This window comes from Cupressus sempervirens, chromosome 1, assembly GCF_028749045.1.
Source record: "Cupressus sempervirens isolate cs-2001-9-10 chromosome 1, ASM2874904v1, whole genome shotgun sequence".
In the NCBI taxonomy this organism is placed as follows: Eukaryota; Viridiplantae; Streptophyta; class Pinopsida; order Cupressales; family Cupressaceae; genus Cupressus; species Cupressus sempervirens.
Window position 1 is genome coordinate 111,965,054 of NC_143118.1, and position 18,226 is coordinate 111,983,279.

Genomic DNA, 18,226 nt, shown 5'->3' on the forward strand with positions numbered 1-18,226 from the left:
TCATGTGATACTAAGTTCTAATAATAAATGTACTCTTGATAAACATTTTAAAGAAATTATTTTCATTAGTAAGGATTCTAAATTTATAATAGAATTGGTGGAAAAAATATTTATTGAGATGACAGGCACAATGAGGGTTATATAGTTAGAAAAACTAATCATAGAAGAGGTTTAAGTATTGGGGCTAGTAATGATTCAGGTACTGAAATCACATCAAGCACTTTAAAATGCCAAGTTGTCCTATAAAATGAGGGGTTTGGAGAGAGAGAGAGAAAGAGAGAGAGAGAGAGAGAGAGAGAGAGAGCATAGAAAAACTAGACATAGTTTGTTCCAAAAAAATGATTAAGCAAATTTGACTTCTTCCTAAATCTAATTATATAAAATAAAATTCATCTATCTATTTTAATTTTTTAATTTATACTAGAGGTATACTAATTTAATTTAAACTATATAATCTATCTTCAAATAAAATTGCATAATTATACTTTTCTTTCAAGACACATTTAATTAAGGAAAAAGACATTAATTCTATAGTAAAAATAAGCTTACACAAATTTTATTGATTATTTTTATATTTTAAAATCAAAATCAATAATGTTGCCTTTCCCAAATTATACTAATTTTGATCTATCAAAAAATATAAATTTTTATAAATGTTTAGTTATAAATAAATTTATCAAACTATTTATTCAAATTGTGAAAATTGATTTAAATTTTTATATATGATTACTATTAATGAATTTTGCAATATACTCTCTAAAATACAAATATTTACTGCTATGCCATGGAATTATTAAATTTTCAATTTTAAAAACTTGGGAGACAATTTACTCTTTATAATAAAATTGTAATGACTATTTAGAATCAAACAACTAACATTGAAATAACTCTAAGCAATTCAAATGGTGGATTCAACTTGATGATAGGGAAAAGGATGATTTTCCTTCATTTCTTTCTAGATCTTGTGGAAGTAATAATAATTTATTGGAACAATGTAGTGACTATAGTACAGAAGAAATGGCAGGATTGAAGCTTGATGATGTGGCCTTGTTGAAGAGGAGAGACTTTGTGAATTCATGTTATACTAAGTTCTAACAATAAATGTACTCTTGATAAACATTTCAAAGAAATTATTTCATTAGTAAGGATTCTAAATTTATAATAGAATTGGTGGAAAAAATATTTATTGAGATGACACGAACAATGAGGGTTATATAGTTAGAAAAACTAATCATAGAAGTGCTTTAAATGTTGGGGCTAACCATGATTTGAGTACTAAAATCAAATCAAGAACTTTAAAATGCTAAGTTGTCCTATAAAATGAGGGGTTTGAAGTATTTTTTGTCATTGCCTACACCACAGATGACAAAGTGTTTCATACCTTACATGCTAAGGTATATCTCATTTTGTGTCTTTTAACATTGTTTTCTCTATTGATTTGAACTTAGGTGAAAACATTTGTGATTTCTGTAGGGGACTTTTATACAACTTATAATTTGTGACTTATATGAGGCATTGATCAAATGGATTTCATGACTTTCTTTTCTATTATCATCAAACCTCTAAAATCTGCCATGTTTATAGTTGCATTGTAGGCTTTAGATTTTGATGTATTATCATAATAAATCTCCTTTATAGGTACCATTGTCTTCTCAAGGAATTATAGCTATTGAATAGGCAAGGATGTTAGAGTAATTGTCATTATTTGTTTAAATGGATTGTTAATTGATTTGAGGGAACTCTCATGATTATTTGGTAAACTATTGAGGCTCATCATCCGTATGTATGATAAATAATAGTTAAATATGATTGTAAATTTAAAGATAGGGAAAAGATTAGACTAAAAGTATTGGGGCCATTACTGTAAGAGCTTTCACTATGATGAATTTGAATGTGAGCAAGAGATTAATATTGGCTGGTGATGATGAAGTAATTGTATGATAGGAGATGTTTTTTTTCAAAAGATCCTTACTATTATATACTTAATTTATGTTGCATACAAATAAACATTTTGAGCTTCATTAATTTGTGATGTAGATTTCATGTAAATATGAAGAACTGGGATGAAATAAGCATGCTAAGATTCATGTGAAAATATTAAACTAATAATATCCACTCTATTTTTATTGCTGTGCTTTGCCCCATTCTATATTCAAAATAATTTGTATGCCTTCAAATTAATAGCTGACAACCTTCTTAAAAAACTCAATTGCAGTATTGCTCTTGTTTTAGTGGTATGCTTAGTTGCATTTCAAATTCTAACTTATTTGTATGCAGTTGAATTCATATATAATAGTCTTCATTCGAACCCAAATTGTTCTATTACTTTAGATTAGTGGTAAATTGTACACAAATTATTTTTTCATGGCTTGGCTTATAGGAGAGGGGATACCACATGATTAGAATGGTAATATCATTAGAAAGTTGTTGCTGACATTGCAAGAGATCCGAAATGCTTCCATGAAGTGTATCATGGAGGTTCTATAACAACTATTAAAATAGAAAAATATTAATAATTAATAAACAAATACTAACACAACTATATAATAATTATTAAATATTTAATCAACCACTTATAGAATTATTAAGATCAAATCAACAAATGATATAAAATTATTCCAACTACCAAAAAATTAATAAAAAATAAATACTTTAACAAAGAGATTCTAAGCCTACATCTATTGAAATAGAATTAACTACTGAATCATCTCATCGCTAAAGACTCCTATTCTATAACTCTTGATCACCATAATCTGGGTTAAAATTCATGGATAAGAATGAAGGTACATGATCGCAAGACAATGATTCATTAACACCAAACAACCATCATTGCAAACTAAATGTCAACACAAAAATGGACTCCAAATTAATTATCAATGCTAACGGCACCTACAAAAAGGTATTTGGCCTATTCAAATCTAACTCGGTAGGCATGGTGTTTGAGTCCTCCTTGGAAAGAAGGGATGTCCAACATAGTGGGAGAAAAGCCATATATCCACACAGTCAAGCTGAAAGACATGGTTGTACTAGGTAAGCAACCACACTAATTTATAAACTTTATCTTTACATCATGAAAACTAATTTAAAATTAAATAAATTTATAAAATTATTTAAACAAACTAACTTATACTAAAACTAGGAAAAAGATTCTTATAAGAAATCCTATGTACCCTACCTCTTAACTTTGTTTTAAAATAAAAATAAAAATAAATGAAGTGAAAGTAAAGAATGCATTCTAATTTAGCCAATAGGCTATTTGTGCTCCCTAAATTTAAATTCTTACGAGAAATATATGTTGTACTCCTAATTGTTAGATTTTTTAGTGGTTTTTGTGATAATGTTCTTTAAAATGATTTTTTTAAAAATTACTAAGAGATAAACTTAATTTTCCATAAGTAAAATTTTAATTTCATTTTGTGTCAAAATAAACTTTCTAATTTATGTTTTATCTTTGTTTCCTATATGTTGTTCCATGCCTTTTCTTGATATAGAATAGATACTTTCATTTTAAATTTGTTTTATTTTCATTTTAAATTTGATGATGATATAATCAAATACATTTTGAGAAAAAATAATGTTGGTAATTGAATTTACATTCTCTAAATGTTGTAAAGTTTTAATGTTTACTTATTATTATATTAATCTAATTTAATGTTTCTATTTTCTATTTAGCTATTATTATTACATATCTAAAAAAATATAGAAAGATTCTATTTGCATTTAATTTTTAATTTAAAACTATTTAATATTTAATATAAAAAAATAATACAATAAATTTAATTGATTTGCATGTAATAGAAATATTGTTTAAATAGGCATTTCTAATAAATCTATAAGTGGCTTGTTTCTATTTTCTATTTATCAATTATAAATTATAGTAAAAAAATAAGATTTTTTTTTTAAATATGAAGAAACAAAAATTTTAAAAAAATCATTATGAATATATATTTATTTTAAAACTATTATTAATTCAATAACACCAAATTTTTTGAAAATAGTTTAATGATGAACTTTGGATTATGGGCATGTAATTGAAATATTGTTTACAAAAGTTAGCAAATAAAAATTGATTTGCATGTAATAGAAATATTTTTTAAATTATATTTGTAATAAATCTATAAGTACCTTGTTTCTATTTCATATTCAACAATTGTAAATTATATTAACAATAAATTATAAATAGTTCTTAAATTTTGAAAAACTAATCCAAAGATTATATTAAAATACTAGGTTTACCACAAACCCTTTAGGATCGAGCTCCTTGTTGAGCTCTCCTTGTTGTATTCCTTTCTGTCTTAATAAATTTTTACCCCTCTTTTTGCACATATTTTACTTGAAAATTATTAATGATTCAAGGAAAAAAGAAGAAGAAAATACAGTTTAATGATTAACTTTGAATTGAGGCAAAAGCTTACAACACAATGGTAATTTGCGAGCCTCTCATGGGTTTGAATCTACCTTTTCTTAACATATAATAATAATTAATTCCAAAAATTAATAATAATTAATCTAGGCTTTAACAATTTACCAATCAAAAGAAAACTTTGAATCAATCCGCATGCACTTAGAATATTGCTCAACTATTTTAACAAATAGAAAGAATGCACTGATAAATACATTTTTTAATTGTTAAAATTTAATTAAAATTCAATTCTTTTCAAGTTAATATATTATTTAAACCTAGGATTCAATTAGAATAAGAGCTAACATAAATATTAAATTTTAATTATGTTTAGAGTTTTATAATAGTTTAATTAGATACAATTTATTAAATTAAGTTTAGAAATAGATATTAATTAGAATTGTGATTATGATAAGGATTAACAAGGGTAGTTACTTAGATAATTAGGCTTAGAGTTAGAAATTTAGGATGAGCTTAGTTAGCATTCCCAAAATATTAGGATTATAATTTAGGTTACACTTCTTTGATAAAACTAACTTAAATACAATTCTTTTCTTTTACCCTTAATTTCCTAACCCATTTTCTACATCACAATATAACCTCATTCTTATTTACATCTCCATCTTTAATTATAAGATTCTAACATCCATTCCAAGTTTAGATGAACAAAATAGTGTCACTTCATATGTTAAACCTAAAACTAATTGTTACCATTACACTAAACCAAATTTAATAATAACATTAATTTTAAACCTAGTGAAACTCTAACATAAAATATGAACAAGATGACCATAATTTTAAATTATATTATTAAGTTTAAGGGACATAGATAAACCAACCAACTTGAAAATTACCCCTAAATCTAAATTATTTTTTTTCACAACCCTAATTCTATGTCTAATTGTACTCTAATCTCATCATTTAGTATAATTAAACCATATTAATAATCAATTTCCTACAATAATCATACTAATATTTCCCTCCAATTATACCCAAACCCTAATCTAATCTTAAATCTATCCCTAATTTTCCTTCAATAATATTAATTGAACTAATCAATCCCTATTTGAACTATATCCATAATCGTAATCTTAACCACAACACTAATATCCATGTTAGTTGAACCTTAATATGAAACCCAATAAACACCTAATTTGACCCCTAACCAACGAATAGAAGGAAACCTTAATCATAATTCTAACATGAATCATAATTCTAATCCTTTCTCAAATAAAATTGCTAACCCTAAACCTAATCCTAAAGATGATTTAAATTGTAACCCTAAGCACAACCCCAATCATATACTTAAACTATATTGTATCCCTAAACCTATTCCTATTACTAACTCTAATATTTTATACCCCTACCTCAACCTTAAAAGCTAACCTTAAACTCTATGCATAACTATAATCCTAATTGATAAATCTTAATCCTAACCTTATTAATAAAGTTTAAATCCTAATTATAAATGTTCATCGTAAAATTTCCTATATCTAAATATACATTTCTACAATAAAAATTCAATGAAACATTGCATGAAAAGAACCTCCAGCTAACTTAAAATGATTCTAATGTTCTTTTGCAGATCACAGTATGTCACTTCACAAACTAGAAGCTTTCTTATAACATCTCATATGCTAGACATCATAATTTTGAACACTTGAAACTTTACACTCTTTACTATTATATTTTAGATCAAAGAGATCAAAAGTTAATGAATTATTACAAAGAGATCAATCCTCATAAAGGAGATCAAAACCATAAAAGGTAAAACCTATGTTGCATGATAATTAATAAAAGAATTTGTTATTACATGCCCAAAGTTTAGCTTAAGTGAACTAGAGATAATAAGTGACTTAATAATTAAATCAATATGATTAAAAAAATAAGAAAAAACTTTATTACTCTAACAACCCCCCTTAAGATAAACTTATCTAGAGTAGCTAAAAACCTAGAAACTACTACTGAAAGTAGAATTGGGCTCTGACAATAAGGTTTGAAGAGGTACCCAAGCACAACCAAATCTCCAAAAATAGGAGAAATAACTAAAACCACATAGGAAAACCCCTACTCCAAAAAGAGATGAAAAACATGTTGAAAGACACTAGTGACAGACTAAAGAAGCCTCCAAGCTAGGGAATATCCCATAAGAGAGGAACAAGAGGTGATCATGAAGAACACCATTGAAGCATGTAGATTTTGCAAAGCTCTATCAAAAGTAACTATTGATCTAGAGAACCTCCATTGAAATAGAACCTAACCAGACAGAGAAAAGTATAATCTGCATCAAACCAAAAGAAAGACAAAGGCAAACAAGTAAACTCAAAGATACAAATGACATGAAACACCAAAGCCTAAGGAGTTGATCAATCAAACATGGAAGGATTCAACCAAAGTAGGAAGGAAAACAAAAAGTGTCTATATGGTAAATGATCCATATCACCAATATTTATAGGTACCCAGCCAATGCATCCACCTAGTACATAGGAACAAATATTGAATACATATCTCACTTCATCAAACTAGGGAAGCATAAGAAACAATAGAAGAACCACTCCCCCACCCCCCCAATGTAGAAATGGGTGAGGTGACATGCAACTGGAAAAATGGGCCAAAAGAACTACATGTCAAGGAACAACAATCAAGATGCACAAAAGAGTACATATGTGTGTACTGACATGATCAATCTTAGACATGTCATGAGGCCAATATCACGGATGGAATACTCACTGAAAAAGGAAGATGACAAATAAAGGAAAAACATCAACCATGCGTGTCATGTTAACCAGAGTAGTGCATGTATAATAAGGCACAAGATATGGTGAATCCCAAGAATACAATAATATGTACAAGTGTCCTCAAATGACACTACTTGAACCAGAATGCAAAACTACTAAAATGATAATACAGATGCAATATGACATTTTATCTCAGTGTATTTGCAAGAATGCATACAAATGATGTCTAAATAGACCAACAAAGGCATAAGGTTGATACAACATATAGTAAAACCCATAAAAAATCATCTGAGACAACAAAATCCATCCCTAGACTAGATACAAGCAAGATATTCACTAGAATACAAAAATGCAAAAGATTGAATAGAATGTGTTCGGAGAAGAATTTGGAAAAACAACTAGCATCACTAGAAAGATCTCTCAAAGATATTTCCAATGATATAAAGAATTCCCAAATTGGAGATTAGATGCTTAATATATGTCTCCCAGAGTGCAACAAAGGAATCCTAACTTTGACAACAAAACAAGTCAAACAATTATCAAAACCGAATATCACCTACACCAATGGAGCAACTTGGAACCAACTTTTTGGCAATATCTCATTTGCAAAAAAAAGAATCTAGATGAACAAGTTACGGCCAAAAATCTACAAGTAGGTCAAAAAAGAACCGAAAGGGCAAGTACAGGTGAAGCACCTCAGTTTTTGTGCCAACATACGTCAATTTTTGAACCAAATTACCTCATTTACATGCCAAAGTGAATTGGTTTATGTGCCAAAGTACTTTGATTTTTGTGCAAATGCACCTCAATTTTTGTGTAAATATGCACAAGTTGACTCAATTTGTGTGCCAAAAACCTCAATTTTTGTGCCAAGAAAGGTTGATTTCTATGACAAAATTCTTTGTTTTGGTGCCAAAAATTTTGATTTTCAAGCAAAAAATCTTGATTTCTGTGTCAAAAAATCTCAATTATCTAGCTAAAAAATCTTGATTTCTATGCCAAAAATCATAAAATCAATGCCTTGGGAAATTTATGCAATATGGGATCAATTTATTTTTTCCCTTAGATTCCAACTGTGTCCAAACTGGATAAATTTTATATAAAAATAAGGGTTTTTGGATGCTGTAAGCTCAATGGTGAGGTCTCTTTGGGCTCAAAGTGCACTAAAAAATGCAAACCCCCTAGCAAAAATGCAAAAAAAAAATCCTAAAAAATGAAACCCTCTAAAAGAAATAAAAATAGATTTGAAAGTGAAACCAAATCTCTCATAAATAAAACAGGGGCATGGAGATTTAGGACTTTTATACCTTGTTGAAATTGATGAAAGATCAACCCCATAGCTTCTAAGAATCACCTACATGCAAATACCTATTAGAGAAAGAGAGGAGCAAGAACTATGGAGACTAGAAATGCCAAATCCACAGATGAGACATTCTTGATGAGAAAAAAGAGAGATTGCTATTATCAAAAGTGAATGAATTATTACAAAGAGATCAATCCTTATAAAGGACATCAGAACCCTAAAAGGTAAAACCTAGGTTTCATGATAATTTAATAAATGAATTTAATTATTAAATGCCCAAATATTAGCTTAAGTAAACTACAGATAATAAGTGAACTAATAATTAAATCAAATGAATTAATTAATAAGAAAAACCTTTATTACTCTAATAGTTTCTTTTTTACATTATTCTTTCTTTAATGCTAGTAAAAAATGAATTCCTAATTTTCCATTTATAAATTACATGCACTTTACAAAATTTATAGAAAAAAAACACCAAACACATTTCAAAAAGAGAAATAACCCATGAAATGATATAAGAAAAATAGAAAAGGCTTATCTTCATTGGCACATGAGATAGAAACCTATGGTATGCACAAGTACTTTAACAATTTTTACTCTAAGAAAATTATATGTCTTCCCTATTTATTAAGTTATGGTAACTAATAATAGTCAACTATTACATTTTAGCTTCTACCCGTCAAATCTACAAAATATGAGGCAATAAAGGTTTAATTTGCATGCAAAAAAAGAAGTATTTCATTTACCCATTACTGTCTACTATATATTTAGAAAGAAAAAAAGTCACTGACTTGTTAAATTGAAATTCGCTACAAAGGAAAATGGAAATGAATCACATTACAAAGAGAATATGAAGTTCATGTTAATTTGGAATAAGAGGAGCATTTTAGTATCTATACTCACAAGGACCAAGGAAGTACTCTCACAACAATTTTTAATGACTTCTTATTTTTTTGGAGAAGTATTTTAGTATTTATAGCCACCATGATCAAGGAAATCACTCACACCAATTTTATGGGTTTTATTTTTTATTTCTAAATAGCTCATGTTAAACCAATGGAGTTTTGAACTAGTTCATATTTACTTTCATTGGATTTAAATAGGAGGAATATTTAACTAAATTTGAATAGGAGGGATAATTTCTAGATAAATTGTCTTTAGGAAAAATTATCAATATTATATTCCAATATCACCTTCTATTTTATAACTATTTGATGGGAATGGAAAATCTATATAAAAAAAAGAATGTTGAACAAATTGAGATCATGCTTAAGCATCATATTACTATTTTTGAATTAAAATTTAAGAATCTCAAATGTCTCTAACTGATCTATTTTTCTTTAAAATAAAATACTTCTACATTACGTACTTTATACATCTTTTCCTTCCACAAAACTAGAATTACACTATATATATAGAAAAACAAGACACAATGTGTTCCCAAAAAATGACTAAGCAAATTTGACTTCTTCCTAAATTTAATTATATAAAATGAAATTCATTCTATTTATTTTAACTTTTATATTTAATGTATAAGTGTACTAATTTAATTTAAAACTAAATAATCTATATTTAGATAAATTACATGATTATACTTTTCTATAAAGACACATTTAATTAAGGAAAAATACATAAATTCTATAGTAAACATAAGCTTACACAAATTATACAAACTTTAAAATTGTCAAAAGTATAAATTTTTATAGATGTTTAGTTATAAATAAATTTATCAAACTATTTATTAAAATTGTGAAAACTAATTTAAATTTTTATAATTCTAATAACTTTGAGGCGGATTTACTCTTCATATTAAAATTCAATTTATCTTCATACAATAAATTCGGCACGTATGTCAATAGTCGTGTTCAATATTCTCTAAAGGAAATTATCTCAACATTGGTTGATAACTAACACAAGTCTTATAAATGAAAGTGCAAGATCACTTCAAGAGAATAGCCCTAGAAAGCCTCATAAATCTTGTGTACCTCTTCCCATGTTCATTCCCACCCCTTTCCTCTTCATTTTCTCAACTCCATTTCTTTTTGTATATTTATATTTTCTCTTATTATGTGTTTCTCCCTTCACTCTCTCCCACTCTGTGCTTTACATCACTCTCTTTAGTGTCTTTGTTTCATATACTTTTTATGCTTGTTGGCCATATGTTGGAGAAAATAGAAGAATCTGACTTTATCTTGTTGATTTGCATTTTCCTATAATTTTTAAAGACTCTTAACTAACCGATCTGTGCATTTCTTGGATATTAGTACAATATGGATTAGAGATACACCTGCACTACTACAAGACGAGGCACTTTAAGATGTCTTTTTAAAGATAATATTAATATATTTTTTAAAATGTTTCAATTATTCTCTTATTTTTTAAAATTGAAAATTAAAGGTTTTATATTCTCTTTAATAAAAAAGTTAAGACAACACAAACATGCATTTTTGGTGACAGGGAGAAAAATAGCAGGAAGTGTATCCCTTTTTTTAGTTTTGGAAAATTAATGATTTGCTTCACTCTTGATTCTTCCAATCCTCAAATGGCTCACGTCTACACAATATCACATCATTTTATTCTTTCATTTTAGGTATGAGATGGATCCAACAAGATTTTCATTTATCACAGAAGTTTTAGAACATTGCAAAGTTAATAGTTATTTTTGTAAACCTATTATTGTAAAATGATTAAAACATGGAACATGTAAGTCTTTGCTAGAAATTTTTACACATTTCCTACATATTTAGCAACTTTACTATTTGTAGCTACATCATATGTTATAGTTTACTTGTCTGTTGGCTACATTTTCTACCCCTCCTTACTGTGTTCAAAAGTAATATCGTTGAACTCCTGCACTTTGTGTTCCCCTATCCCATCGTTGTGTTGCCATCGACAGTTAAGACAATTGGGGCATCCATGGCTAATTGTCCCATGAGAGAATGAGAGTCAAAATTGCAACAGTTAAAAGGGATAGAAAATGGGGAGGACTTCACCATTAAGATTCTCAAGTTAAGTTATGACTCTCTTCCTTCCCATCTCAAAACTTTCTATGCTTATTTCTCTTTGTTTCTAGAGGATATCAACATATTTTAAAATTTTAATGAGTTGGGAAAAAATCCCTGATTCAAATTCTGACAAACAGCCCTTGGCACTACTAAGTGGCAAGTGCATTGGGCTTTTTTAAAATTGTGTCTTTTTAACTAAGGGATTGATAATGGGGTAACTGACTAATGGGAAGGATAAGGCAGGGACCTAATTTTTTCATTGGTAATTGCTAAAAGTGGCCTTGTATGAGAATCACTAAGTGCCATGGGAATATCACCTTGGTTTACATCTTTTGAAATACATAACTTCTTTGTTATATTTTTCCATTTTGTTTGATAGATCGGATTCAGGAGACTAGCTTGATATGGAAAAGTTGAATATATTTTTTCTAATATGTTATGTAGTAAGAGTTTTTTATTTTTTTCATCAAACCTATTTGGTTCAATGTTTGTTTAAATTATCCAAATTTAATGTATATAAACTATATTATGGCTAAAGTTATGATTGTATCATTATATTGTTATTTTTGTGGACAACCAACTAGATGAATTTTACAGAGTGGTGAAATCAAGTGATAGTAGGATTGATGGTGATGCTTATGATAGGCATAAGTAGTTTCTAATAACTATTTACAATCAAGCAACTAATATTGAGAAAACTCTAAGAAATTCAAATCGTGGATTCAACTTGATGATAGGGAAAAGGATGATTTTTCCTCATTTCTTTCTAGATCTTCTAGAAGTAATAATAATTTATTGGAATGATGCAATGACTATAACACAGAAGAAATGGTGGAGTTGAAGCTTGATGATGCGCCCTTGTTGAAAGAGGAGAGACTTTATGAATTTATGTGATACTAAGCCCTAACTTGATAAATGTATTCTTGATAAACATTTCAAAGAAATTGTTTTCATTAGTAAGGATTCTAAATTTATAATAGAATTGGTGGAAAAAATATTTATTTGGATGACAGGCACAATGAGGGTTATATAGATAGAAAAATTGGTCATATAAGAAGTTCAAGTGTTGAGGCTAACCATGACTTGGGTACTGAAATCACATCAAGCACTTTAAAATGCCAAGTTGTCCTATAAATGAGGGGTTTGAAGTAGTTTTTGTCATTCTCTACACCATAGAGGACAAAGTATTTCATACCTTATATGCTTATAAGGTATATCTCATTTTGTGTCCTTTTAACATTATTTTCTCTATTTATTTGAACTTAGGTGAAAATATTTTTGATTTTTGTAGGGGACTTTTGTAAAACTTATAATTTGTGACTTATATGAGGCATTGATCAAATAGATTTCATGACTTTTTTAATTATTATCATCATTCCTCTAAAATCTACAATATTTGTAGCTACATTCCAGGCTTTAGATCTTGATGTATTATCATGAAAAATATTCTTTAGAAGTATTCTTATCTTTTCAAGGAAGTATAGCTAATGGATAGGTGAGGATGCTAGAGTAATTGCCATTATTTGTTTAAATGGATTGTTAATTGATTTAAGGGAACTCTCGTGATTATTTGGTAAAATATTGAGGCTCATCATTCATATTTATAATAAATATTAGTCAAATATGACTGTACATTTAAATACAAGGAAAAGATCAGACTAAAAGTATTGGGGTCATTACTGCAAGATCTCTCACTATAAAGAATTTCAATGTGAGCAAGACATTAATATTGGCTGGTGATGATGAAGTAATCATATGAGGGGAGAGGTTTTTTTTTTTAAAGATCCTTACTATTATATACTTAATTTATTTTCCATACAAATAAATTTTTTGAGATTCATTAGTTTGTGATGTATATTTTATGTAAATATGAATAGTTGGGATGAAATATGAAGGCTGAGATTCATGTGAAAATATTAAACTCATAATATCCACTCTATTTTTATTGGTGTGCTTTGCATGCCCCATTCAATATTCAAAATAATTTGTATGCCTTCAAATTAATAGAGGAAAACCTTCATTAAAAACTCAATTGTAGTATTGCTCTAATTTTAGTGATATACTTAGTTGCATTTCAAATTTAAACTTATTTGTATGCATTGGAATTCATATATAATAGTCTTCATTTGAACCTAGATTGTTCTATTACTATAGATTAGTGGTAAATTGTACACATTATTTTTTCATGGTTTGGCTTACAAGAGAGGGGATACCACATGATTAGAATGGGAATATCATCAAAAAGTGGTTGGTGATGTTGCAAGAGATTTGAGATGCTTACATGAAGTGTATCATGGAGGTTGTATAACAACTATTAAAATAGAAAAAATATTAAGAATCAATAAAAAAATACTGACACAACTATATAATAATTATTAGATATTAAATCAACCACTTCTAGAATCATTAAGATCAAATCAACAAATGATATAAAACTATTCCAACTACTAAAAAAATTAATAAAAAATAAATAATGAAATTTGATTCCACAATCCATTGGTAATATGTTCAAATTTTTTTCTAGAGTCTAATTGTGTAAAAAAAAATTTAGCATCAACATTTCGGATCACACACAGTGATCAATCATCAAGATGAACAACTAGAGAATAGAAAAAATCTATTCTGGAGCCAGCTATTCATCCTGATGATGGATCACTATGAGTAATCTGAAATTTTGATGCTAAAAAAAATTTCACACAATCAAACTCCGAAAAAAAAATTGAAGAAAAACAAAAACTTTAACAAAGAGATTCTAAGCCTACATCTATTGAAATAGACTTAACTATTGAATCCTCTTGTCCCTAAAGGCTCCTATTTTATAACTCTTATTCCTCCTTATCAACATAATCTGGGTTAAAAATCCATGAATAAGAATGAAGGCACATGATCTTAATATGATGATTCATTAAGTAACACCAAACAACCATCATTGCAAACTAAATGTCAACACAGTCAGTGTGAATGGTAGGGTTGCTCCGCACTAATTTATAAATTTTATCTTTACATCATTTATATAAATGAAAACTAAGTTATAACTAAATAAATTCATAAATCATTTAAACAAACTAACTCATGATAAAACTAGAAAGAAATTATTATAAGAAATCCTACGTACCCTCCCTCTTAACTTTGTGCCACCCATCAAGCCTCTTATGCAAGTGAGTAAAGAATGCATGCTAATTTAGTCGATATTTGTGGGATCTTTGCTCCTAAAATTTAAATTCTTGCTATAAGTACTCCATTTTTCGTACTCTCCATTATTAGATTTTTCAACCAACTTTTTAGTGATGCTCTTTAAAATGATTTTTACAAAAAAACTAATTAGAGATAAAATTAATTCTTCATAATTAAAATTTAATTTCCTTTTCATCTCAAGAGAAACTTTCTAATTTATGTTTTTGTCTTTGGTTTCCTATATGTTGTTCCATGCCTTTTCATGATATAGAATAGATACTTTCATATTTTAAATCTATTTTATTTTCATTTTAAAATTTGATGAGGGCATAGTTAGAACAATTTGAGAAAAAATTATGTTAGTAATTGAATTTACATTCTCTAAATCGGGTCTAGAATTTGACTGTCACCCTTGCCTATCATACATTTGTTTATGATGGTTTAATCATTTTAGTGACCATATTACATTTGAAAGAAATTATTGATTGTCAATATTTTTTAATTTATGAATAATTTAATATATAATTTTAATTTTTTTAATCAATATGCTTTTGTATTATATATTAAAAATATAAAAAATCAAGTCTTAATAAAGTCTTGCAAACAATCTAATTATTATTTTTTGAATCAAACACGTGGTTTTTTTATAAACCAATCAAAATAAAACAAGATTTCTAAGAATCTAATTTATAAGTGTATTATATTCATTTGAAATTGTGATATAAAACATAAAATAATATTAAAAAATACTATCAAAGATGAAGATATTTTCTTGATTATTTGTGTAAGAATTTTCCTTAGGGAAAAATTTAGCCAAGATCGAAGAACTCAAGCACAAGCACAAGAATAGATCAGAAAGAGTATGATTAGAACAATATAGTATTCAATTCGATGTGAAAGTGCACTAGGAGTGCCTACATATAAAGGCCTTCGGAATGCTTCTAGAATGCCTAGGAATCAGCAACATGATAATTCATACAACTGGGCACATGTCCACTAGGTGTGGGTTATCCTCCATTAAGCACAGGAGTTAGTGCAATGATGAGAGGATAAGCCTACAAAGGTGTAGCACACAAAACTATGTTGTAGGCACCATGTGCTAAAATAAGAGTGCAAATAACTATGTTGTCTACAGGACAACTCAGTTAATTATACAAACTCCAGTGTTGTAGACACCATGTGCTAAATTAGAGTTGCTTACTTTTGTGTTGTCAACTTGACAACTCATAAAAGTATGCAAACTCCTAAGTGTCTCACTAATAAATAATAAAATAATGCATTGACCTAAGTAAACTTAAGTAAGTGTAAATAGTGAATAATTATTTACACCAATACCCCCCCTTAAGTGCAACTTAGTAGAATGTACTTAAGTTCACAAAAACCTAGGATGAAATGCATGTTGGATACAATTGTCTAATTGTGTGTTGTCTTTGATGTTACACAAATGTCATATCAGTTGTCAGTTAGTGCTTACCAAGCTCACTTCGTCGGCAAGACATCTTTCCTTGTCTACCAAGCATTTCTAGATATTACTCTACAAAGATAGTGTCTACCAAGCTCACTTAGGCATTGAAGAAAATTATGGCAAAAAGCAATGTTAACCGAGTTCTCATGGTTAGTGAAGGAAAGTTGGTCAGAGTTAGTGTTAACAGAGTTCACTCAATTGTCAATGGATTTTGCAAGTTCACAACGTTAACCAAGCTTATGTTGGTTAACCCAAGAAATCATTTTAGGACCAGTGTTTACTGAGCAGGGTTGGCCAATGAAGGATTTCATTATTTTGACATAAGAAGTTTAATTATTTCAAGTATTGATTCCAACAAGCTATGGTAATGATTATTGGTCATTGTAATTTGTAATTGAGCCAACTTTATAATCTAGATGATATAAATGAAGGTCAAGTTGTGATTTTCAATAGTGTGCAAGTGCATTGATTGATTGACAAGGGAAGTGTGTGAGCAAACTTGGAGGATGGTCAGATATCCTTGTGGAATATCAAAGAAAAATTCAATTAGGAAGGATCTAGTATGAAGCAAAATAGAGATCTATAATCAGCAATTCAGTTGCATCTTAATCAAGTCATTTCATTGTTACTTTCTTACCATTGTAGCAGCAATCCAAAATCTCTTAACATAGTTGGTTTAACAGCCAGTTGTAAATCTTCTAACAAGGTGAAAATTCTATTGAATTATTCTAAGACCTCTTGCAAGGCCACTCCTAACAGGGTGATTAAATCCTCTAATAAGGTCACACCTAACAGTGTGTTTTCTAACCTTTAGTCAGGTTGGCTCCTAATAGGACTCACTTTAGAAGAGTGAAAAATAGTAACTAGTTACATTGGTGGTTTTTTTTTATATTGAGTTTCCACGTTAAATCCCGGTGTCTCATGTGTTTTATATTATTTCTTTCATGCTTTCAAGTTAATCATTGTGAATGTTTAAAATTAGTTAAAAGTAAATCACACTCTGCATTTACCGAGTTACAACATTTTCTATGTGTTTACCGAACAACAACAACAATCAGTTTTATTGTTAACATCCAAGGGATCTAAAATATTTTAGTGCTAACTGATTCACACCCCCCCCCCCCCCCCCCCCCTCGCTTAGTTACTTCTATATTTCCAAAAATTGGTATTAGAGCTTTTGGTGCTTGCAAGAAAGGTTTCAAGGACCTAAGCTAAAGATCAAGATGTCTTACAAGAGAGAACTTACAAAGCTTAAGAAAGATAAATTTTTAGCATGGCAAAGACATATGAGACTTCATCTGGCTTCCATTGGTGATTTAGGATTGAAATACCTTGATGAAGAATACACAACTCCTACCGGTACATTATCTGTTGGAGATATTGCTGAGAAAAAGAACCATAACACCATGATGATAGATATTGCATCTTCTCTTAGCTATGATGAATTTGATGAGATCAAGGACTGCAAAATTACTTTTGAAATGTGGAATAAGCTAAAGGAGATCTATGGTTGTGATGACAATGTGAGAAGAGCTGAAGCAGAAAGCTTTAGAGGAAAATTTGATCAGATAAGAATGAGAGAAGATGAAAATATTGCCAAATATGTGGAAAGAATCAAAGCCAATGTCAATGCAATTAGAGCATGTGGAGGAGAAATCAAAGAAGAAACTATTCTAAGTAAAGTTCTTAGAACATTACTTCCTATTTATGCAATTAGAGTATCTACTATTCAAGAAAGGAGGTGTGAAACAAATCATAAGATAACTTTGGATACCTTAGTAGGAAGATTGATAGCTTTTGAGCTAGACAACTTTGAGAATTATATTCTAGTTTCCAAGAATATTGAATCTGTATTTGAGGCCAAGCTTTCACTTAAGGAGAAAGGCAAGAAAATAAAGGACATTTAGTCAAAAAGTGAAGAGGAATCGGAGGAAAGTTCTAATAGTGATCTTGAAGTTGTTGAAGCTTTACTTACAAAGAAATATTCTAAAGGCGGAGGAAAATAAAAAGGTAAAGTTCCCCTAATCTCTTTTTCATGTGACGAAATTGGTCATATTGTTGCTAGGTGCCCAAACAAGGAAAGCAAGGATGAGAAGAAAAGTCACAAGTGCAATGGCAAGAAGGATTTCAAAATTCACA